This window comes from Typopeltis vanoorti, chromosome 22, assembly GCF_054136105.1.
Source record: "Typopeltis vanoorti isolate ZY-2024b chromosome 22, IOZ_Tvanoo_1.0, whole genome shotgun sequence".
NCBI classification, from domain to species: domain Eukaryota; kingdom Metazoa; phylum Arthropoda; class Arachnida; order Uropygi; family Thelyphonidae; genus Typopeltis; species Typopeltis vanoorti.
The window spans coordinates 9,136,626-9,163,173 of NC_143570.1; the positions used below are offsets into that span (position 1 = coordinate 9,136,626).

Here is a 26,548-nt window from a genome sequence, read left to right on the forward strand (position 1 = left end):
CGTGGCTTGAAATCGTGGGGGTGCTGCAACTTTCGAAACATACATACACACTGTAAGTACAGTGTATACGTGTTTGGATAAAATATCAAAATTATGGTGAAAATTAAAAAAAAAAAATTAAACATGAAAAAATATTGTTTATTATCGATAAAATTATACAGTTTAGTATAATTCAAAATTACTTAAAATTAAATCCAGAATAAATAAAAGAATGAAATGTAGATTGTTTATGATAAAATTAAATATTACAAGCAAATATAAATAAATTAATAAATATATTTATATATCGAGAAAAATTGGGTGTGCTGCAGTGCCTATGCACGAGCCGCCTCTGCTCGTTATTGTGATTCATGTTTAATAGTTAACGGTATGTCTCCCTGATGATGTCCACATAACGTTCGACGAAATATATTTAAGTTTTTGATTAAAATTCTATATATATATTTTGTAAATACATGTAAATATGTAAACTGTGAAAGTAATTTACATAAGAAAAAAAATTAGCTGAACAACTTGGGTAATCTTAGAATTGTAAGCGACACGATACAAAAGTAATAGGGGGAGTATACTTCGATTTCGCATTTAATACCACTTTCCTGCTTTGCTTATTGGACAAAATAGGAGTCGTTTGTTACAGAGGTATCTATGCCTTTTATTTCTTTCACTTTTTTCTTTCTGCATGTCTTTTTCCTTGATGCGTTCATGATTTCTATCGAAAAACACTAAGAACAAAACATGCTCAAAAAGTACGCTATTCCAAGACCATCAGTTGAGCTTACTCCCTGTATATGTCGTATTTCCTGTTCAAAATCATTTAATTAATTCTTTTCAAAAAAATAAGTTGCCTGATATACAAAACTAAAGTTTTTTTGGCTGAAAAAAAATGTCCATAAGCAAATATTGATTGAAAAGAGCATTACATTGTAGATAGGACAAACCTATGCCACTTGGGAAATGTATCCCTATCGGTGGAGTCTGCTGATATATACAGCAAGGATATAATCTCTGATCAAGTATACCGAAGGGCTCGGTTTAGACTGCTTCTATTTACTGCGGTTCAGAATCGCCGGTTCTGTTATAAAGAGGGAGAAAAAAAGTAATAAAAATGACATTTTTTGTACGGAAATCAAAGTGAAAAGTTCCGTACTAATCTAACTCTCGGGGGTATTTTCCAATGTTTCTTTGTCCTTCAAAACCCCGCGTACACTAGGTACCAAGAAGTCATCATCCCTCTTTGCACCCAGACCCTACTGTGTTTGCCGGAGTTTCTACAGGATGTGGAAGTGCTTGAGAGGATTCAGAGGCGAGTGATCAAGATGGTTTCAGGTTTGCAGAATTGCATCATATGAGAACAAATTGAATTTGTCGGTTAAAACAAAATTGATTGATAGATCTTCCATCTAGAGAGGAGATATGATGGAAACATAAGTTGCTAAGAGTTTTACGGACGGTGTGTGTATCTAGGGGGGGGGGTTCAATGTATAGAAGGAGAAAGAACAAGAGGTCATCATTCGAAGTTAATAAAAGGTGTGGTAAGTAGAGATGCGAGGTTTAGATTTTTTTGCTATGAGGTTAGTGAATGAGTGGAATGGATTACCTGATATGGTTGCCTTTGGTTTGTCAGTGAATCAGTTTAAGGAGAGATATATTAGGCATTATGTAAAAGAATGGTTACTTTGGATCTTTTGACGCGTTGCGGGTGGGGGGGGGGATGAGAGAGAGAGAGAGGTGGCGATTAACTGTAATTAACTTTGGAAACGTCTCGGTACTGTAATCGAAATAGTGGTAATAAAATTTCTAAAATTGCTTTCTTATTTGTGCTGTGATAAATCATTAAACTTTCGGCATTACTTCAACTCAGTTGAATTTTTTTTTTTTTTTTTGTATCTCATAATGTGCAGCACACTTCCTTCAAAGGATATGTATAGTCCAGTTTATGACCGAATTTGAATTCATGATCTGTGCGTTGAAAGCAGAATCGACTCTGCCAGCCAGGCCTGCATTTTTTTAAAATTTTTTATTTTAAACCTACGTGCAGAATAACGGATGGAAATGAGAATATAATTTGTCACGTATAATATAATAGTGGAAAGTGTTCTAAGGACTTGCTTGACTTTATCATTTAATGGAATCAAACAAATGGAATAAATAATAAAGTACAACATCCTATATGGTAACAGTATCGTAGTTGAATGGTTGTGTTACTAGCATAGGTAGTCGTTCATTTTTTACTAATAAATCCAGATAGCCCAACATGACATTAATCAAAAACGTAGGCATTTAACATGCGAGTCGCCTAATAATTCGTGTTTTTTTTTTTTAGGGGAGGAGGGAGAGAAAATTGTAACATACTAGCACGACCTGTATGCAGTGAACAGACGAATATATTGCTTGCTTTATGTTCTAGCTCATGTGCAGTGAACTTAATGCTTTTTCCAAAAACACGTGAGTATACTCGTGTGATGTGAAACATTAGGACATTTGTAATGACTAACTGCTTCAACGCACTACCAGTTTGACAAAATTTCAACACTTCTAAAGTTGACTTTTTTAAGTAGGAGTGATTCTTGAAAGCAGTGCTGAAATTTTACAACACCGGAGGTTAGCTTCTTTTCCTTTCTTCCCAAAATACTTTTGTTACGAAAATAATCCTCCCCCACCAAAAAAAAAAAACCACTTCTGGCTTATCTGGTGTTTTGTGTGCGATGCGAAAATGCTTATTTTGGCACGTGTTGTCACCATTTTTCTGAAGTAATATATAAGTACTTTTTTTTTAATTTCATTTTTCTTTCTCTATTTTTAGAGCCTGTTGCTTTTAACAAGCAATTGCAGTTATCGTGTTTGTCACAATAAATGGTTTTGTATGTAGAATGGGAACGAGATTAACTTCAAGCATATGTAAAATGCCATTTACAGAAATCATCCCAAAAGGTATACGCGACGTTAAGTGCCAATAAATTTTTTAAAATCATTTTTGTAGTTTTATTTATTAATTTCTATGGCAATCGTTAAGAAAATTGTTACCAAATGCTCTAATAGAAACAGGATGAAGGGAACAACTTGTGACCATCCTGGTCTTGTTTACCTCGTTTCAGGACACTGCTCCTGCCCTTTGTAGCGGGCTATGGCATCTGAGCTGTAGATATCGCCGGGGGGACTTTCAACTTTAGAATAACCTTGTAACGAAAGTAAAACAACTACAGCTGATCGTATCATCTTTCAGTACAAACATCCTGACAAGCACAGAGTAGCCTTGACTGATTTTGGGAGTCCCTGGACACTCCTAACTACCACACACATCAGATAACATCGATTTATTTTAAAGTAGCTGATTTGTTTCTTTAGTCAAATTCATAAGGATGTTTTGTAGCTGATCGGTTTTTTTTAATGCCAAGGAATAACGGCAGAAGTTGTTTGTCAAAGGAAAGATCCTTTCACATAAAAGTTTACATTTCGCTGAAAACTGTTCATGCAGAGACTGTGGTGTAGCTAGAGCTTTTGTCGCCCCTCTCAGTACACACCAGAAATACTACAAAAAGTCAAAACGACGTATAGGGAAATAAATTAAAACACTATGTTTATTTTTGAAGTAAAACTTTAATTTCAACATTCTAAAATGCTATTTTTCTTGCTTTTCTGTTAGCAAAATCGTCTATGACATTGGCGAAGTCTATTTCATAGCAATGTAGGTAATTCGTAATCAAATTTTATTTAGAAAAACTCCTCTCAACACTTAAGCAGTTGTGAAGAAAATTCGCAGTATTACAATATTTGGAAATGAGTTCTCCAGACTGTATTTTAGAATTAACTGCAAAAGTTCCAAAAGGTTCAAAGTGCCGCCCGGGGCGGACCGCACCCCCGTAGCTACGCCACCGGGTGTGATCACTTTGCAAATTTCTTATATATATATATATATATATATATATATATATATATATATATATACATACTCACATACTCATAATGCTTGCACCCATCTTGACTCCACTAGACCATGGAAGGTATCATGCGGTATTCTGGACTAGCTGGAGAATAACGTCCCGGAGGTCAGCGAGGCACTACCAATGTTCGTTCAGGTTTAATGAGGAGAATTAGACTGCCAGGGAAGGGAAGGGGGGGGGGGGACACACGAAAATTTTGAATATATTCATTGAACCATGCTTGAAAAATGCTAGCCTTGGGAAATTAGTTGTTGTCTTGCTGGAAGAGACCAGATCCATTGGACCGCATTTAAGTCAGTACCATGATCAAACAATCTCCAGGTAAGAATTTGAAGGCAGTGTGTTCAAATGGGGATGAAAGGACCCAGTGATGTCCACGAGAACCATCCCAATACTGAGATGCTGCCAGCAATGGTGTGTTTTTTGGCACCTATGGTACTTCTCAGATAAAAATTGGTTCCTATAAATTTGCGATTGTGTATGGTTCTACATGGTGGGAATCAGAGATTATATATAAAAGCGACATCAGTGTTGAAATTCAAAAACGTATTCTTCAGCAAAAAAGATGTTTCCATGGACTCGAAAACAATTAGTCATATTTGATCCGAAGGAAAACAAAAATTATGCACAAAACACTTGAGACCAGTATTAACAAATACTTCTGAGATGTGCTATGCAGGTCTCAAATGAACCCAGTGAAAGGATACTAGATTCATTTGAAAGAAGAGCCCGGGTGTATTTTTGGAGCAGTAAATGAGAGTGGTGTGTGTGGAGGATGGGATATAACTGAGCTATATAGATTACTTAACGAACTAAGTATAAATACATTAAAAGCAACCGACTGAGTTGGGCCTGACGTGTTATATGTCAATGATTTCAAAATAGAAATGCCAAATCACTTTTGGAAGCGGGGGGGGGGGTAAATGTTTAACAAAAATATATATATAATCTTTTTTTTTTGTGGTAAAAAACAAAATTGTTTGCCACATTAGTCTAATATATGCAATGTATTGTTTGTAATGTAACTTATTTCAAATATACTGTGTGCCGTATTTACATAGCACGTCGCTTTAAAGCGCCTACTGATGAATCAACCGTTTTTCCCCCCCTTAGAATATATGTCTTGAACGAAACAAGCATTTTTCTTTTCTTTTTTCTGAATGCATGTTATTACAGTATATTGATATTTTATGTAATTTTAGTCTGAAGGTATTCACATTACATAAATAAATAAAAAAAAACTCAACTTATTAAAATAGTAAACATTTAATTAGAACATAACTTTTCTTTATAAGGAAACGGTTTTTGAATAAGAAAAACACCTCAATAAACAATCAATACGGTAGCTACTGCTGTGCTGCGGCAATTACATTTGTTGCGACTTGCCTATCAATTATACAATGGAATTATATTCGTAATGAAGTTCAAAGATGAACATTGTGTGTGAAGTATGGTTTATTGTTTGTATAAAAGAAGGGGAAGTTTACCAATCCTTATATTTGAAAATATTTTACAGCAATAATAATGATATAAAGATATCTTAAACGAAGCAAGTATCTGCAATAATAGTCGTACTACTTCTACATGACCATTAAACTGTTAAGAGTTCATGCTGGTCAAGCACAAAGTAACCCAGCAAAATATGATTATTCCAATCCTGTTTTATCAATTGTTGGAAATATTTTCGATTATCTGCATGAAGTAGTAAATAATTTCGATTTTAAAATTTATATTCGGAATGAGTAACATAATTTTTCATATCAATGGGTTTTTCTTCTGACACAATGTATTAAATATAGTCAAACATTTTTTTTTTTATATTGATATCGTCAGTATAATTGCAGATTAGGGTTTTTTTTTTTTTTTAAATTTGAAGACCTCTACAGCAGCGAATCAAAATTGGTTAGAGATTATAGAACAAATAAGTCCCCCCCCCCCCCACCCCCCCCCCCCCCCACCCCCCCCCCCCCCCACCCCCCCCCCCCCCCACCCCCCCCCCCCCCCACCCCCCCCCCCCCCCACCCCCCCCCCCCCCCACCCCCCCCCCCCCCCACCCCCCCCCCCCCCCACCCCCCCCCCCCCCCACCCCCCCCCCCCCCCACCCCCCCCCCCCCCCACCCCCCCCCCCCCCCACCCCCCCCCCCCCCCACCCCCCCCCCCCCCCACCCCCCCCCCCCCCCACCCCCCCCCCCCCCCACCCCCCCCCCCCCCCACCCCCCCCCCCCCCCACCCCCCCCCCCCCCCACCCCCCCCCCCCCCCACCCCCCCCCCCCCCCACCCCCCCCCCCCCCCACCCCCCCCCCCCCCCACCCCCCCCCCCCCCCACCCCCCCCCCCCCCCACCCCCCCCCCCCCCCACCCCCCCCCCCCCCCACCCCCCCCCCCCCCCACCCCCCCCCCCCCCCACCCCCCCCCCCCCCCACCCCCACAAATCTTGGTTAAAAGCATTTTAAAATGAACAGGATGTTAATTTTCGCATGTGACATACGGACCGGAAATTTTGTCCGTTAAATCGAGGGTTTACTGTATTAATGCTATGCATTATACATGTCCGCAAGGAGAGGTGCTTTGCATTATGGGGATACTAAGGCAAGTGATGTGAAGTCAGTCCGCCTTTGCCACGAGTTTCCCCAGTCCTGAAGATACTTCAGGCGCAAACTTTGCTTACACTTGGATGAGGGATTAAATCAAATATATAATTCAAAGGTCACTGCTATCAGTGCATATGAGCGAGAACTACGCTTATTACTCTTGTTATGTCACATGACAAAAAAAAACAAACAAAAAACACTACGGAATGCACATAAACAGTGTGTACGCGCGAGAGAGATGCTTTATTTTTTCTCCCTTTTCTTTCGATGTTTGGTTGAAAGCAAGTTGCTAACTGCCATATTTATGTTACGTCTATATTTCTAAATTGTTAATGTTATTTTTAATATCATGATACAGTTCAAGCAAAATATTTATCATTATTTTTTATTGAACCCATACACGCGAGGTAGAAGAACATATAGCACATCCGTGTCGTTGTTTGGGCTGCAGTGAGTGACAGTTTTGAAAGTTAATTGATATTTTTCTTGAAGAGTTAGAAGATTTGGGAACTTCATAAGAAGGCTGTTCCATAGGACAGGTGGATGGTTGTCGGTGTGTTCGCAGTTCTTTTGAAAAGGAACGTCGGGCAACTGTTGCGCTATTAACAGACCAAAGAATAAGTAGAGGAATGATGGTTGCTATTTCATCGGAGCAGTGTCCGTGGACCTACCTATAGAAAAGGCAAAACTGAAACAGTGCGCATATAAGACAGGGATTTTTAGTTTTGAAGTGAATCATTGAGGGATCATCAGTGAGTCGAATTGCTCTTCCCTGAAAAACATCGATTTTTAGGAAGAAGTTAGGTGACCGGATTTGGGATTTGTACAGAGTTAGTAGCTGGATGGATGACAAGTAGCATTTTGAATGGAAAAGAATATACTTTTAATTTTAAGAGGTTGAGAAGAAATCTGTTCTCACTCTTAGGGAGAGAGATCTGATCCTGTCCAGTGATTTGTGTATTACCGGGGTGAGCCGAGATCCCTTTTTGCGAGATAAAATGAAAAAACTGCGTTTTGGTGGCATTGAAGGGGAACAGATTGTCCTCGTCCCATTGAAGGATAGTATGGCGAATACTGTTTAAGGCACTGGTTGAAGATAGGGGCGTCTGAGCAGTGCATTATTTGTCAAATGGAGTAGGATGAATGGAGAGTAAGTACTAACAAGACTGTGGATAGGTTAGGGGTGATTGAAAGTAGGCCATTTATATATAGGACAAAGAAGGTAGGTGAAAGGACAGAGCCCCCGAGGCTTGGAGTGAGGGAGCCATCTACCATGACACACAGTGAACTACCAGAGAGAAAGCTATTTATTTTGCATAGGGTGCAAGGTAGACGGAAGAAAGGCAATTGACTGAGCAAGGCTTGATGCTAGATACGATCAATAGCTCCAGAAATGCCAAGCGTAATGATGGTTTTGTTAAAAGCTTTTATTAAACTGAAATCGATTTGTGTGTCCTATTTTGCTAGCATCAGAAACGTATAGGACATTTTTTGTGTTTAGTTCTGGTTAGCATTAAAATGTTCGAAATTTCGATTTCACAAATATACTCAAATCGCTGGTTTATCCAGGAATTTGATTTGTGTATCATAAAATAATAATGATATCCTTTTTTCCTTTACTCTGAATAAACCAGAAAATCGCATAAATGCGTGTATAATTAAAATTAGTTGATTACAGAGTATATTAAGTATTTGGCGGTTATAATTTGCTATCCGGCCGCGCGACACCAGTAGATTTTTTATACTTGGACGAAAAGACGTGTTGATTGAGAATATCTTGATCTTCAGAATCTCACTTGCAAAGAAATAAATGTACATTAGTTCACTATATATATAGTGTATATCAATTCAACATATTTCTCAACTTTTAAATGATAGTCTGTTTATTTGTGGTATATACTATCAATATGCATATGGTATCTACCATGGGCGCCCGCAAGGGAAGGGGGGAACACTTTCCCGTCCCCGGGATCTACTTGCGATGATTTTTTAAGTATCCACGACCCAATAATTTCAGCAGAAAATGGAATGAATAAAATTTATGAATACAGTACTGTACTTTAAAAAAAAAAAAAAACAGAAACTTGGGTATCTTACACTGTCATAGAAGCTCCTTCATGCGCACGCACATCAGCCCTAAACTTTCTTTGGACCCGAAGTGATGAGAATTATTCTTATCCTTTCCATAAGGATCCCTAATCCTTTCAGGCTCACTAATGCATCGTAATGTGCTGAGAAACATTCCCATTGAAAATATTACTGCTTTACTTTTCCCTATACTAATTGAAGTCGTCGCTATAATAACAGAGGAGACTACCGATCTTCTAGACCAGGGGTCGGCAAACCTTTGAGACGAAAGAGACAAACCTGTCCCTCGCAACAATTTAAAAATTATTCGAGAGCCATAAATATATTTTTACAAATAAGGAAAATTTAAAGTAATATTTAGTCACTTTGTTTGGCTGTCCTGCCTACAATGTGCTCAACCATCCCCTCCACTCTACCCACTCCACGCTCGCTTTCCCCTCTCTGACATCGCGCATCTTAGTGCCACGAAGTTTTGCGAGACCTATAAAACAAATGAAATCACCATTATGTGAATAAATTCCTTTAAAAATTTTATAAATGAAACTATGATAGTTTTATTTTCATTTTCAATTTTACTTCAGAACCACATATACTTACCAAAAGAGCCGCAGTTTGCCGACCCTGTTCTAGACGGTGGTTTCATTTACGAATTGTAATCAAGGTCAGTGAACGCGATATTCAAAACGCGACTCCTTCCAAAAAAATAAATAAATACAAATAAAATAATAAACAGTTTGAAGCGCTCTCGGGCAACAAATATCTGGTCCCGATTACAGTATATTTAATAAATACAGTTAGTTATGAGTAGTTTAATAAAATTTATGAATATAAAGGTTCATGTAGCTTTATTAATTAATTTAATTTTTAAGGCAATACTTTGTCTTCACTATCCATTGGCAACAAAATTATTATTGTTTATACTCTTTATTACCGCTCTCAATTAATAATAGAGAGCAGGTATCAAGCGAAGGAAATATATGATCCTGTGATAAGGTAATCTTTTTAATATGCTTGTAAACGCTGTCAGTATTTTAATCTTCAATTTCGGCCGTTTCCATAAAAGTTTTGAGATTTGGGATGCATATTTTTTAAAGGTTGTTGTGGTGTTTGTATGAGAATGATGGCGAATGTGTACCTTTATTTGTCTAAAAATAGTTTGAAAGGTAGTTACGTCTTTCATTCTCCCGCATTTGTCTTGCATCAGCTCAAAAAAAAAAAAAAAATTGTTTTATAATGTTTAATAAGGTTTAAAATTATAGTACATTTTTTAGCCTTCTAAGTCCATATAAAGTAGCCTTTTCTAAACAGAGTATTGTACGGATTCAATACTCTGCACGCAATTACAATGCACGATAAATACTGCGGTATACTATGACGTCACCAGCAATCAGAACTTCTCTATCCATTTGCTACTATAGCGACGAGCCGTCACGTGTACCTTTTTATCAACGCTTGGACTCGTTGCGTACAAATTGTCCTTGATAAAATGACACACTGATAAAAATTTTGCATCTGATTTGTAGACCATGATCAGCTGCATCCATCCCTCACAGCGCATGTTTAAACTCTAACAAGTCACTATGTTATCACATTGGATTGACTGGCTTATCAAAAATTGCTGAGAATCTTTTCACCGCTAGTGTAAGCTTGTATTTACATGTAAACAAGCTCCTGAACATGTTTGTTTCCGATGTAGGCTTAGTGATTAAGGCAAGTGGCTTTTGCAGAAAAGGTTTCTTACAATGGAGAACGAGCAAAGATTAACATTTACTCATGATGACATTCTTTCAACTTCGAGAGATAATTTCCATTCAGGGGTTACGGCTTTCAGCTGCAATTTCTGTGCAAAATTTCATTCACTTACCCACTCATCAGTGTGCATATGATATACTAATAATCTTCTGAACTTACAGGTCTTCAAGGCTTACGATCTCCCCAAATTGGCTTTCGCAATCATAATTTTAAGATAAGGTGATTAATCTTATGTCTAAATTGTGGTTTCTCCTGGTCGGTTTCGTCTTGCAGGATGTAAAATCCCTTACACGTCGTTTGAGACTGGATAACTCATCGTCAGTTGAAAAGCTCTGATAAAGATTCACTTCCCAAACGGGATTCAAACCTAATTCGCATATTATACATACAGTATGTGGCATCGTATTCAATGAAGCAGAAGGTTCAGCAAAGAGGAAAGGTCACGGGAGGGAGTGGGAGCCCCGAAATTTGGAGAATGTGTGACAAAAATAGTGTTTCATAGATGTCGCTGTAATTCATTTATTTCCATTGCTATATTAGGATGTTTTTTACGTATTTCTTTTCCATTAAAAAAAACCCGCCAGATTTAGGTTATTGAAGAAAATAATAACCGTAGACCTCCTTATATTGTGTCCTCAAAAGGAGTATTGTTTTTCTTTAAATTTTTTTTTTTTTTTTTAGTTTTACAATGTTTAACTGTTAGAAAAGAACAAAAAAAAACTAAGCTCCAACTTAAGCCTTGTTCATGATATCATTAGTTACACGTATAATTATTTGACAATACTGTTGACAAAATTTGACAAAAGATTGTATGGATAGTTTAGGTCTCCTTGATGAGCCTTCAGACGCCTGTACAATAATAATAATAATAATAATACTGTACACTTAATTCTACCTATTAGGTAGAATTAAGGAATTCTAGGGAATATTATTTCTGCACAATATTATTTTATTTTATTATAATTTTTGCATGTAAGTGATCTAACCCATCTTTGGCTGGATCCGACATATCACTTGCGGAAAGGTCCCAATTTTTTCGCTACGCTACTTATCGTTTTATTGTAACGTGGCATTTTATCGAAGTTAAGAGATGCTATAATTTAGAAACTGTATGGTGTGTGTATGCATGAGCGTGTTTATGGGAAGAAGCGAATTTATTTTGAGAGAGAGAGAGAAAAAAAAAAAGATGGGTAAAGGTATTATCGACAACACCAGAGGAATTGCAACCATCACGAGCAGAAGTTTGCTATAGGATAGAAGGATCATGGCAGTCCATGTATTTGAGGCAATCCTGTATGAGATGAAAGTTAAGGGGAAACAATCAGTTTGCTGCTACAGGCGTGGGAATACGAAGGAATATATAGATGGCATGCATGCGTGAACGGATTAGTTCAGCGTGCACATGAAGAGAGTATCATGAGATATTTTAATTATGGGATATCGAGTGGAAGGAGGAAAGGACACGTCTCCGGTGGAAAGGGAATTTATGCAGCTACTGAGAGACAATTAATTTAAATGTTTAACCTATTTACATAGAAAATTACCAAAAAAAAAGAAAAACAGTACGCGATAGAAGTAACCTGTAGTTTGAGAGTGCCGATGTTGATAAACAGGAATTGACCACATCCAACCTTCGATTAGAAAAAAAATAATCATTTATCATACTTATCAGTGATAAGCATGATAAACAAGTTTAAATAAAAGTTAAGGGAGATTTGAGGGGAAGCGATATCACACTTGATATCCTAGAGTTAGGAGTGAAATCAATGGGAGTTAAATAGATGAGGAAGGTGAAGTATGATAGCAAGCTCCTGAGCAGTGTGTGTGTGTATATATATATATATCCATTCTACACACACACATACATATATATATATATATATATATATAAACCGAAATTTGAAACGTTTTTTTTTTTTTGTCACCGTTGGGTTGGGGGGGGACAGAGCCCCCTCTAGTGTGTGTGTGTATATATATATATATATATATATATATATATATATATATATAAGCACAGACAAGAAGATTTAGCCATTATGGTGAGGAATGCAAAATCAGGTTGAGAGAAAATGAGTCAAGCAGGTTAAAGAAATCCCAAAGAGTTCTTCGCTTTGTGGGAAATAAAAGAAAGAATGATTGTGGATGATAAATGCGAACAGTATGAAGGTGATAGAGCCAGGAAAAAAATAGTTTAATTTCTGAGTAATCCTTTCACGGGGGGGTAGCATTCAGGTGGAGATGATACACTGGCTGGTGTGAGAGGGACCGATGTGATTAGGTAGGTGAACTAGAAGTGTGTAGTATACAAATTCTCAATTCGAATAGTCATGGGATATTGGCCTCTTGCGTTAAAAGAATGTGCCAGAGAATTGGCAGCTCTGCAGGCTGTTTAATTTAAGTTCTTAGCGCTGGCAGGGTCCCAAGAGAGTGGAAGGGGGTTAAGTTAGTTTCATTGCATAAGGGTGCATCAAAAACAGTGGTAGCAAATTATAGACTTGATAGTATCTTAGAAGTAATGCTAAAGTTTTTGGAAAAGTTGAAGGCCAGGAGTCGGGAATGGGTAAATAGGAACATGATACTCTGTGGGGAACTGCACAGCTTTGTGAAGGAAAGGTCTTGCCTTAGCAGTTTTTCTCCTTTTGTAACAAACAGTCGAGTTTGATGAAGTACATAGGATAGAGTACACTTGAGTGTTGGCGTGATAAAAAGGATTTGACAGAATACCGCATGGTGATCCCTGACGCAAACTGGAACAAATGGAGATCTTAAAGATGGTGGCTGGCTAATAGCCACCAGAATAGTGTGTGGTGGAGCAGAATCAAAAGGAAGAAGGTGACATGTGCTGCAGAGGTCTGTATTTGGTTCACTGCTATTTAATTTGTACAATAATGATAATGGATGTGATTTCAAGGATAACATCAAGTTGATTGTCGATGAAGGGAGTGGCAGTAGTAAATGAAAGTGATATAGAGACGTGAATAAAATGACATTTTGAGTAAAGGATAATGGTTACCAGTTCAGTGTGGCAATTTGTAAAGTTATGCACGTTGGGCTGAAAAGTTTGCAAGGTATCTAGTATATTGAGTTGAATTATCAGAGGACACATTGCAAAATTGGGCAGAATAGCATGGAGGATCAGTTAAATGTTGATAAACAGTGACAAGGATAAAGAGGTCATTATTCCTCTTTATAAATATTTGATATGTCTACATTTGGATTGCTGTACTCCCACTTGGTCGCCTGGATTTGAGGATGGTAGCGAGAGAATTCAGAGGCAGCTGACCAGAATGGTGTCAGGTCTGTGAAATGTTTCGCATGTGGAGGGTAGATTGAAGATTACAAAAAAGTAATTGATAAACGGAAGAGAGGGGATGTGATACGAACATAAGTTCATAAAGGGATTCTATTGAATAGATACATACACGAGAAATTTTTCAATATTTATTTGACGGCCTGTGTAACTCAGTGGAAGTGACGCTTGCGTCCTTTGCGCTTGGTCGCTCGAAGTCAGACTTAAGTTCAAGTCTAGTCGCCGATTCGAGGAACTTTTTCTAATCTTTTCTTCGACCGATTCCCAAGTTAGTCGATCTCTGGCACGGGCAAGCGGGTTTTTTTTTTATCTCGTAAACTCAAGAAAATCGACCGTAGTACCCATATTATTTCAGACAGTAACATATCTTGTTAGGGTTAGGTACCAAGAGATGGCAGCACTTGTTTGCCAGCCTCTTCATCGGTGGCTGCTATAATTAGTGATAAACATGGGCTGGCTATCTCTGATTGGCTACCTGTGGAGATTGAACTGCCCACTCAGTCTCCAAAAGATAAATTGGGTATAAAGGCCTTGCCCACTCCCTATAAGGGAATGAAAGGCGTTAGCTGATTTTTATTATTTATTTGAAGGAGAAAATTCTGCTAACAAGTGCTGTAGCACATGGGAGGACTAGATTTCTTGTTTGGAGAGTGGATAGTTTGTTGCCTTGGTCAGTATGTTGGGACCTCAGATTGTAGACATTAGTGAGACCTGGCTATCAGAAGCAGACATACTAAGTGGTATTGAGTGCAAAGGGTACAGTACTTTTAGGAAGGACAGACAGGATAGGAGAGGTGGGGGTCATGCTGCTAATGATATCGTATGACTTGAATCCAGTTAGTTGACCTATGATTGTAGTACTAGTAACATTATTTCATGCGCCATTGAGTTTGAAGCCGTCTCGTGTGAGGTGGAATATAACAAGATCAAATACATAGAGGGGGGTGTTGTTGAAAACCTATTGGTTCGGTTTGCTAGTGATGAAGAAATGCATCGCCAAATAGAGACGATGGGTGCGAAAAAAGTGCCGTAATCATAATGGGAAACTTTAATTATCCAAACATTGATTGGGTAGCAATAAAATCTCATGAGAATGAATGAAACTGAATTTATTGAGCTGTTGCGAGAGAACTTCCTCAAGCAGCATGTGACAGACGGAACTTGAGGTCAAGGAGTGTTAGATTTGATTATAGTGTCAAGAGGTCATTTCAATTAAAGATGCAGCTATTCTGCCTCCGGTTGGTGGCAGGTGACCATGCAGTACTCACTTGAGAAGTGGATAGGTTTATGAATGTTCCATTCAGAAAGGTTGCATGCTGAATTACAAAGCAGGAAATTATGATCACCTGAGGAGTATTCTGGGTTCTGCGCCATGGTGTCTGTTATTGGATGGTGAGTGTTTAAAAATACTTGAATGATGCGATATCAAAATGTGTTCCTAGAGTTCGAAAAATAAACAGATTAGTAAGTAAGATTAATAAATAGAAGAATAATAGGAGTGAAATGAATGTGTAATCTAATTAAGCAAGAGATTCGTAAGAAAAAGATGTGGAAAGAATACCATCTTCATAAGGATTATGTCAGTTATGATAATTTTAAGCAGCAGGCCAAAAGAGTCGCAAGTGTTGTACGTAAAGCTAATTCACAGTATGAAAAGAAACTGGATCTGCAAGTTACAGACAACCCAAAAGAATTCTATCCTTATGCTGCAAGTGAAAGAAAGAATAATTCTACTCAGTGCAGATGCTGAAGTGATTGTTCAGCTAATGAGTAGCCATTTTACTAAAAACTATCAAACTGGTATATGCACCATTGAGCTCACCGCTACCTCTTCACCGTGTGAGGAAACTCATGTGGATTAGGAGGATGTACTAGCGTTATTGCACAAACTGAATAAGAATTCTGCAAAGAGGAACTGACGGGATATCAACACGCATGCTTAAAAGAGTGTTCAGCTGAATGGCTATTCTCTTGACCAGGCTGTATAATTTGAGTCTCAGAACAGGGAAGATTATGCAGGAGGGGGGAAAGAATGTATGGTAATCCCATTGCACAAGGGTACTACAAAGATCAATGTATCCAACTATAGACCAATCAATATCTTAGGAATGGTGGTGAAGATTTTGGAAAAGTTGGTCAGGGTTCGCATTTAGAAATGGGTTGCAGAGAATCCCTACTTTGCAACGAACAGCATAGATTTACGTCACCAACGGGAATCGAACCTAGGACACTTCTTCCTTAGGCATATGGTTGTGAAGCGCATAGCCACTAGGCTAACCGCGCCGACCTAACTTGTTCACATTCTATAATAATGTTACCACAGAATTAGACAGGGGGGGGGGTGGATATACACCATGATACTTTTGGATTTTGCTAAGGCTTTTGAAAAAATACCGCATGGAAGACTGTTACATAAATTGGAGATTATGAGATTTAATTATAAACTATTGGAATGGAGGATGGCTGACTCATAGATATCAAAAAGTTTTATATGGGGGGGGGGGGTTGAATCCGCAAGATTCAAGGTAATGGGGTGCCTCAAGGATCGTTTTTGGTTCATTGTTATTCAATCTGTACATTAATGAAATTGGGAACAATTTGACATGCGACATAACAGCTATTTGCTGATAATGCAAAGATATTTAGGGTAATCAAGAATACATATGCCATACTGGTACACTCTTCGTACCTGCTTCATCGAATTCATTAAAAATACGGATACTGTATTTATAAACTTGATCCTGGTATTTTCTAGCCCTTTTATGAAAGAAAAGGGTTAGAAAGTCTTTTGCGTGTGAAACAAGTATCGAAAAAAAAAAAAAAACAACTTAACAACTCACGGTGTTCATCACACTTCCTTTCTTGAGTTTCAGAATGTGCAAATTTCTTCCATTCTTTTCTGCCAAACCAAGGTATTTTCATGCTGATACCCAGTATGTTGTTCAGCAGGGAGTTGGCTGACTTTTTCTGAGAAGGGCCAGATAGTCCTTATTGTAGACTTCGCAGGCCAAGAAGTAAAATTGAGTGTCTCATGTACCTGTATATAACATAGAAAAACAAAACTTACACAATTTTTTTTTTATTAACAGAATTTAATAATTGTTGATTTTTTATTTTTATTTTTTAATTAACGGAATATAGAAAATATACAAACAGCTTTTTTTTGGGCAATTAGTGAGAGTGTGGATTTTTTTAAAAAAAATGAGTCTTAACGCTTAATTGAGGTTCAAATTGGGTGTTCCCAGTCATCAAAATCGATTGCGAATGCTTATCAGATAAGGCTGAACCGTAACGAGATTCGATTGCCGGATTTTTTTCTCTCTCTCTCTCTCTCTCTCTCTCTCTCACACACACACACACACAAGCCAGATGATCACAAATCGCTCGGAAGAACGTAATTAACAGATATAATACACTGATCTTATTGCCTTAGTTGCTTTGGCCGTAAGTCAAGGCCATCCAACCCGCTGGCTAAATGAATTCTGGTTGGTGGATTATTCTCGATACATTTCTATACTCTTTTGTGCGAGAAGAGAAACTTTGCGTACGTATTTGTATCTGCACTTCTGATGACTGCTATCACACTGCACGCAAAGCGCTTGCTTAATGCTTTTCGTCCTTTACCAGATTGAAAAAAAAATTTTTTTTGCCGGTGTGTAAAATTACTGCTATTAAATATATTAAAAAATTGTTTTGTGTGTCTGTGGTTTGATTGGGCTCTTTGCCTTCCAGGATGGCTTAACCTACATCTATAGATTTGTTTCCAACCTTGCCATAATTCAACAAGTACGGGATAATTTAGTTGAGATTTATATTCCATGGAGGGTCCAAATTCATATAAGTTTTATGTAAACATTGAGACTACCATATTTGGTATGTAGCTGCTCATCATAACAATTCTAGCAGTGTAATCTAATCAAACAAATCTAAGCTATTTTTGACCCTCTCTATTCCAGAGGGACATCGAGTTAGAACCATCAAATTTAGTAGACATCTTTCTGTTTAACATAACTTAAATCATTCATTCCTCTGTTGATGTGTTTTTTTGTCATCTTAGAATTCCAAATTGCAGGGTTTAGTTTCGCTAAAGAATTAGGATACTCTCCTTTTTCCTTATCTCAACTCTTACTACTGTTGGCTTTCTCTGATATCAATAGGCAGTTATTCACTGCAGTTCAAGCATCTGCTTAGATTTGTATAAGTCGATATGGGAACGGATTACTTCGGAGAAGGACAACGTATGTTGCCACATTAAGAGAGAGAATAAAAATCTGTTTATTCTTACAATATACATAAAAAGCTGAAATAATCCAAGCGCCATTTAACGAATATAAATTTTCCTCACATATAAAGGAAGAAGGAAATGTAATTTAGTTATAAACCGACAACGATAGGAAAATCTTAAAATCCACACACACACGCGCGCGCGATTAGTTCAACCAATAAAAAGCACCATAAACTACTAATTATACGTTTGTTGCAATCATTGCATGTATGTTCTGTTTAGCACTTAACTTTCGTTTGTTAGTACATGCTTCCCGTAGTTTTCTCAGTTTCCGGTTTAATGTGTTATTGTTGAAAAAAGCCTTTACCATTTAAACGCGATTCCTTAAGTCTAAGAAATATATATATTCTCAATAGATACATAAGATTATATGATAGTATTACGCATTTAAACTTATATGCCTTCCTGTCAACAGTTTTCTTCCGGATTAATCTATTTGCCACATCTCCTCTACTGTCCGATCTTTTGTTATTCTGAGACATTACTAATTGCACACTACACCTATATCTTAGTTTTCTTCTGGACCCTTTTCCTCTTCTTTTTTCCCTGATATCTTTATTTTAAGTGGCCATACCATCTTAGATTAACTCTGTTCGCGCATTCTTAAATGCTGACGATGAGTTCCTTTCTCATATTTTCTTTTTAAATATGACTTGCCGTTGATGTAATCTGTTCACTTCCCTAATTTTTTTCGGAATTTTCTTAACCGTGGTCTCTAGTCTTTGATCAGCTGTTTTATTTCTAACCTCTATAATAAATTCACCTCAGAGAAAACTCAGCCGGCTTAAGCAGCGAAATTATTACTTTGTCTATTACTAACAGAATGCGATACGTCTTGTCTTTCAAATCTCTGAATCGTACAGTATGGCAGGGAAAAAAAAAAAGTACTGTAGTTATACTGAATAACTACAGTACGTAGTTATCAGTATACATGTTATGGAGTAAACGGGTTTATTTACTCCATAACATGTATACTGAAACAAGAAATATCATGTTTACACATGATATGTGTACATCCACAAATATCGGTGGAATCTTGGTCAAATAAAGCATTAACAACGGTAGATTATGTGCTCGAAATGGGCACTTTGTCTTTCCAGACAGGGAAAGACAAGGTGCCCATAGAATTATGGGATAGTAATTTTATCCCATAGTTCATCAAGGTTCGAAGGTGGAATACCATTCCTTCAATACCCCAAACGAAGGTATCAAGTGATGTGAAATCAGGGTACGGGAATTCTGTGAACCTCGAAATGAGCCTTCCGAGGAAGTGTTCTGATAAACAGGCTCTAAAATCAGGTGTTGTGTGACAGCTTGCTCCGTTCTGTTGGAATACCTGTACACGAAATGGAATGCTATTTGCACGACACATCTTATTCAAATCCTAGGCGAACGGAACCAACACATTCTCGATGTTAGTGTTCGCTATTCAAGATCAATGAAGTTAGGGGCCAATTATACCACAGCCGGAAACCGCACACCAAGCGGCAACCTTCTCGCTGTGAAGACGTTTCTCTTGGACAAATTCCGTTCTCAAGAACCCAAGAAATCTATAGATTCGTCTGTTTACATGACTGCTTAAATGGAAATGCGCTTCGTCCGAGAACCAGACATTATAGAGCAAGGACGGATCTTCATAGACATTGGCCAGCACGCGTTCACGGTATTTCCACCGTGCAGCGTAATCCGTTGCTGTTAAACACTGACCCACCCGAATGACTTATGAAAAGGCACCCAGCTCCTTAAGAATTCCCTATAGTGACCGCCTCTGTATCCAAAGTTTTACCGCTGTTCGTTGTTCACTGCGTTTCGGAGACTGTAACACCAGCACACGCCCGTGATTCTCATATGTGTTAACAGTTTCTGGTCTTTCCGAATTCCGTTAACATTGCGGCAGAATACTCCCGGTATTCTGCCGTCGTTGCCTTAATCGAGAGGTCGGAACCTCTCGATTAAGGCAACGATGACACTATCGCTTGGAGCATGCTTACGGAAACGACGAACAAACATGTAGACTTGAACAATTTGTTCTACCAAGTTAGAAGTCCAGTACTGTTTTGTGTGTGTGTGTGTCATACCATCTATGAAATGAGATGAAAGTTGACTTAGTAATAAGTAATATAATCCAAAATCAATATTTATTATTTTTTTAATGTTAACACTGTTGATCATTTATCGATAGAAGAAAAACATGACTAAGTCCTTTAAAACAGCAGTACTCTTTCCAACGCCAACGCAGGCAGTAAAGATAACTAACGTGTTTTGCTGTGTCCTAATAGTTGTATATTCTTCATCAGTAGTCACGAAACGATTTTTATTGTCCATTCCCTCTGGTATAAATATGAAAATATTGATTTTCGCAAAATACACTTATTTCAATATTTCTTTTCATAGATTTTGGATTTACAAGCACGCTTTTTCATTTCGAACCATCAAAGGTTATTGTTGTCCGCTGAGAAGCTGTCATTTTTTCCCCAGTATCTCGAATTTATCCAAAAATTTTAAATATGATCGGTGATTAAATCCGACATTTCTACAGTAAATTAGTAAACTCACATAATACTTGTATTTGGACTCGTTTCTCCAGTTTTTCAAGAATTAAAATTGGTATTAATTTCATATTAATGTGGTTACAGCTGTCAGTTAGTAGGGTGACATTTAACTTGATTGACATCAGTAATCGCTTGTTCAAATTGCCTATTGGGAGAGAGCATTCACAATTATTTCTTGCATTTTAATTTAGTAACAAGAAAACTTTGTCATACAGCTTCTTCTTCTTCTATGTTCATCATTGTGGTTTTGTAATCCTTCGATCGAAAAGTATGGTTGCTTTGCTGTATGATAGGAACTGTTGTTTCATTCGTCACCAGCCGTTTTCTATTCCATTGCTGGAGAGAAACTATTAGCAGCAACCATTTCTTCGCTTCCCATACATTGAAATAATTGGTCGGTTTTTCTCGTGAACTTTTTGCGTGTTTGTGTTTCTCTGTTGCAAAATGTTATCCTCCACGTCAATCGAAACTGTGTGTTGCACAAGGTGCCGAACCATTTTAGTGTCATTACGTTCGTGACCCTTTTTCGAAAAAGTAAATTTTTCTTTCACCGACTCACTAACTTGACATCTTTTTGGTACGGCTTATCAGTTTTAAATCTTATTGTAACTCTAACAATAAACGGTAACTCAAAGGTATAACATATAGCCCTAGAACAGATAATATTAAACTGTTAGTAACAGATTTAATTATATACGCATCGATAGCATAAATTACTAACTGTATTCTACTTGATATCTGTTGAGGTCTAGTTGTCAGTGACACCGCTGTGGCGCTCATGCGTGATAGAAATAGTGCTTCTTTTATTTGCATATTATTTTATTTATGGGTATGTAGAACAATCACATGTATGTTGTCAGTGGTAATGTATTCAGATAAGACTTAAATTACGATATGCCACAGGGCTCTGACTTACTGTATAGTTTTAAGTTGATCTCATCGATACGACTCACTTTAAACAACGTGAAGTACAGTTGAATATGCAACTTTTACAGTAACACGAGTTCAGTGTTTTAACTAGATTTATGCCTCAGAATAATAGTGTTATTATTATTTTATTCTTTTCTCGATTTTAAGCAAATACAAAACTAATTTATTCATTCATTGTTGTTACACAGTCCTTATATTTAGCTAATCTGGAGTTATATATTGACTGTATACACCACATATCGTTTATATTAAAGTTTATAATCCTCAAAGTACCGTGAATGGGTAAAAGGCAGAGGAGAAAAAAAAAAAGAAGTTTATTAATATTGGATTTTAAGATCTGCACTCTTTAGGAAATGCACGAGGATAGACTCTTTCATTGATAAACCTAATTGTTCTTTTTTGTATCGAGTTTAGTAATTTAGGGAACTCTTAGAGACTGTTTTTGGTTTGAATTACGTCTGAAGGGAGTTGACGGTGTTTTTTTTTTTTTTTTGGTCGGTTTGCCTCTTTTACGGAATGACAAACTACAGTTTTGGTGGAAAGTTTCCGCCTTCGTATGAGATTGTCTAACTAACCTTCAGTTGAAATCATTCCCTCAATGTTTGAAATTAAACTTTCAGCTAAATCCCATATAAAGTTCTTCAGGTTGTATATGGGATCCGAACCTAGATCTTTCCAACCAAAATACAGTACATCGTCGATACTCGCGCTTTATAGAGGAGGGAACACCCAAATGCGAAATCAGTATTTAATGATTAGGCAGATTTGCTACTTAAATACAGTTTAATAGCTGTTCAGAGTAAAGTAACGCCTTGAACGAAGGAGAAAACCTGAGATCTTGGATTCTAAAGAGATGTTTGTAATACGTTTATGCCATCAAGATTGGAGATTGGCAATTAGTCATCCAAACAAGAAAAACTTGCGTTGCTAAAAGACTGATTTTCAGAAATAACATAGCGTCCATTTTTAATAGCACAGCACATTGAAATCAAGAAAATTGTCCGAACCCATTAAAGAACAGTTTGAAGATAAAAATTAGGATTGCAGAAGTTTATATTCTGGAAGTTTTGGTGATTTGTATAACGTAAGATTTTTCAGAAAGAGAAGTGCAGCATTCTATAATCAGCAAAATTGTAGATTGGATTTGCAGTTAACTGAGAATCTGGTTGATTGACATAGAAGCAAATAGGTGAAACGGAGCCTTGTGGGATCCCAGCATTAGTTTAATAATAAAGATCCATCCATCATCGTACGTAATGTGCTTCGGAAAAGAAAGCTGCTGACCAAGTTGCAGAAATCAGAAGACAGACCGTATGATGGGAACTTACTTAATGGGCTTTTGTTCCAAACCCAATTATATTTCTTAAAGATCACGATCACTCGCTTGAGATTTTCCCCGACCTCTTCCGTGACCTTTGTCTAAAGATTGATGACATAGGGAAGAAGATACCGTGTTGATTCACAGTGACAGAATGCATAGCTTTGATTGTTTATTAGTTCAGAAGTTTCTAGATAACGTAATTGAGTGTTTTGTGCTCTGTACACTTTTCATTGTGCATGCCAGCCTGGCTGGCCGAGTGGTTAGCGTATCCGCTCTTCAGCCAAAAGGCTGCGGGTTCGAATCCTGCCGTGGGCATGGATGTCTGTAAAAATAAGTGAAACGGAGCCTTGTGGGATCCCAGCATTAGTTTAATAATAAAGATCTATCCCTCATCGCACGTAATGTGCTTCGAAAAAGAAAGCTGCTGATCAAGTTGCAGAAATTTTTTTAGTGGTGGGCGGTAGATAGCGTTGGTGTAACTGCGGTTCGTTGTAGTTGGTGGGGGACAGAGCTGCAGGTGCCCTCCCTCGATGAGTCTTTGGACTCCCCGGAGGTGTCATGTAATAATAATATGTTTGTTATAGATTTTAATGGAGTTTGAAATTTTATCAAATTCCATTAGTGCTATCATTTGCATATAATCTGATCGAAACAAATTAGAATGGCTAGATAAGGAATTTAAATACGATATTTCATAAAATATCGGATGGAATAAGCCGAGTACTGAGAAAGTAGAGATTGGTTACATTAATGCTAGCTAATTGGCTGATATTGTTTTAATTGCGAAACAATGGCGCAGATAAAATATTCCTGCTAATTTAATGCTTTTAAATTGGAGTCATCCTCCTAATTAATCACTACGAAGCCCATTTTTAGATTGTAAGTTAAAAAATAACTAAATTATAAATACAGATAAACAGATTTATAAATAGCATTTTAAGCATTAATATCAATGAATCTGTCAATTAAAGTGTATTCTAGCTAATATTATCGATCACAGTTGAGATTTCCAGACGTTTGAACGCAGCAGGTTCTTTCTTATACTGGAAGATTTTTAAAGATTTAAATGCCTTCAGTTGGTTTTTAATAAATGTTATAAGGAGAAATGTTTCGTTTCTTGGAATAATCTTGGGGGGAAAAAACCCAGTTGTCCCCCTTCCCATGCGATTATTTCAAGGCTTAAGGATAAAGACTTTGTCTTACATTACATATTAATTTAATGTAATTTTTAAAGAAAAAAATGTTTAATTTGAGATAATTCACATTTGTTGCTAAAAACAGAAAGGCGTAAATTAATCATTCTGAAGTACGTACTTGTGGAAGTTCGTTGAAGTGTGTATGACCGAAGCATTAATATCTTACGAAAATAGTTGTATAGGTGTGCTCCAGTCACGCACGTTGTTTAATCTAAATAAGTAAAGCTTCGAGGATGATAAAAACTATTCCTTGGCAGGAAATTCAAGATAGTAAGGTCTAGGAAATATAATCCCGAAAATTAATATCCATTAATAAAATTTAATTGATGTCTCAAGAGAGAGAGAGAGAGAGAAACGAAAATGAGATTAAAGGCATTAAAAATAAATAAATAAAAATAAGAATCGCGTCCACTCTAGTTTGGAAACGTATTTGGTTGGGTAAAGGGGAGATGTTATCCATTCAGGCACACAATTGATGCAACAGAACATAAATTTTAGGTGGGAACATACAGTGGAAGAATTTCGTGGTTTTATATTTAGTAGTTGGGTCTCCGCAGCTCAGTCTTCGAAAGACCTTGGTGGTTCGAATCCTGCCTAGGACGCGAAGAACCATTACCCCGACTTTTTCGGTTGAAAGTGAGTTAGTTTGTCTCATACTTAGTTGAGGGTTCCCTTCCTGGAAACTTTTTTTTCTTCTTTTCTTTTTATCTGACCAGAATACACACAATTGATAGCCATAATACAGTAATACAGGTAACCCTCGTATAACGCGGATGTTAGTTTCTATAGAATGCCGCGTTATATAAATCGCGTTATGCGAGACAGATCACATAGAAAAAAAGTAGGGTTATGTTCCGAAATCGTTTTTTTTTATTATATAAACAACAATGACATCCAACAAAAAAAGTGTTTTTTTTATTTAATTCAGGTAATTCATGTAAGAAAACATAAACTATGAAACAAATACATAGTATAAAAATTACAAATTGTACTTAAACCTTCATTGCATATAATGCATAAATGTTTCAGGCAAAATAAAATAAAGTGCATATTTTAATCGTCGTCACTCTCTTCAAAACTAACATTTCGTAGATGTTCTTTAAGTGGCCGGAGGTCGTCACCACTTGAAATCTCTTTGACATAATTTGTGTAATTCTCATTGCATACTTTGGCTGGTTTAGTTATCGAAAAATCAGTAATAAGACCTTGCTTACTACTATGCTGCAATATTTTTTTATTAAGTTCATAATATGGAGCTAAACAAATATCCAAATGTCTCGTGAATTTTCCGGAGCGCTCCATTCAGGGATTATTATGCATAAAATGACTTCCTAACTTTCTTGCCAAGTCCAATCCTTCTGCTAATTTCTTTAAACTGAATTCTTTAACGGATTCATCACAATAATTTGATTTATAAGTCGCACGGTGAAAAATATATGAAAAGATACAAAGTGTTACTACAATTTGTAGACGGTGTTATATCGAAACTGCGTTGTATAAGTACGAAGGTTACTTATACAAGTTGTATAAGTACGAAGTACGAAGGTTACCGTGTTATACGAAGGTTACCTGTACTCTGATAGGTTTCCCTATCAGCATATTAAATTAAGTTTCAAGGATGTCAGTTCACTTGACCGTGATAGGCCATTGAGCTTAACAGACAGTTGGAAAATGGGATATTTAACAGTTCGCTTAGGATTTGTCTTAGCTCTTCGAGTTGGAGAAAGGAGGACTTAATCGACTTGAATTAATACAAATGTTGAAAAATCGACAGAATGGTGGAAGAACTTATTGTATGGTGGAACTGGATCGGTATAAATATGCTTGTAGTAATGCTGTCTAACATTTCAGCGTCAATGTTTATGGCAGTGTAGCATCTTTAAACAGAAGAACATTTGTATAGTCGAAATGCATAAGCGTTGTTCATTTTTCTTTTTTCAGTTATTTTACTTTAATGTGTTTAAACTTATAAATTTATAATTTTTATCATATCAAAGTTTTACTTTTTGTCGTGACATGGGCATCGTGAGTTTAAATTAGATACGCGAAGTGAAAACGATTTCCCATCACAGGTTTACCTTATGCTTGCAGATAAATATATGGTAGTGGCCCTTGCCTTTAATGCATAGCATCATACATCTCCGCAAGGGGATGTGCTTTGCATTAAGGGAAAATACTAAGGAAAGTGATCGAAGCTTACTCCACCTTTACCACAAGTTGCCTCAGACTTAAACTATGTTCAGGCGCAAACTTGACTGACTTGTCTGTTTGCTTACTTGGGAAAAAGGATTAAAACCTAGCTTATAAAATTGCTTAGTATCTTTAACACACACACACACATAACTAGCAAGGCATGGTCTTGGAGTGGTTCGCTTTATCAGTAACAGAGCCCAAGTTGTCTGGAAAGAAGCGTACATGGAAATGTTAAAGGTGTTTTCGTGATATCCGGCATCCTAAATACTATAAGTTATGCAACAATACCACAAACTCTGGATAGTTTTTCCAGTCATTACAGCCAAAACCTGTGAACCGGATTCAAAGGATGGAATTTAATATACATTCAGTATATGTAATAACACTGGG

General features: G+C 37.1%; 1 protein-coding gene across 2 annotated transcripts in view; it reads left to right on the top strand.

The window, feature by feature from the left end:
• Window positions 1-26,548, top strand: part of LOC150094147 (uncharacterized) — a 387,756-nt gene that overhangs the window by 18,730 nt on the left and 342,478 nt on the right. The gene's annotated exons all lie outside the window — the stretch shown is intronic.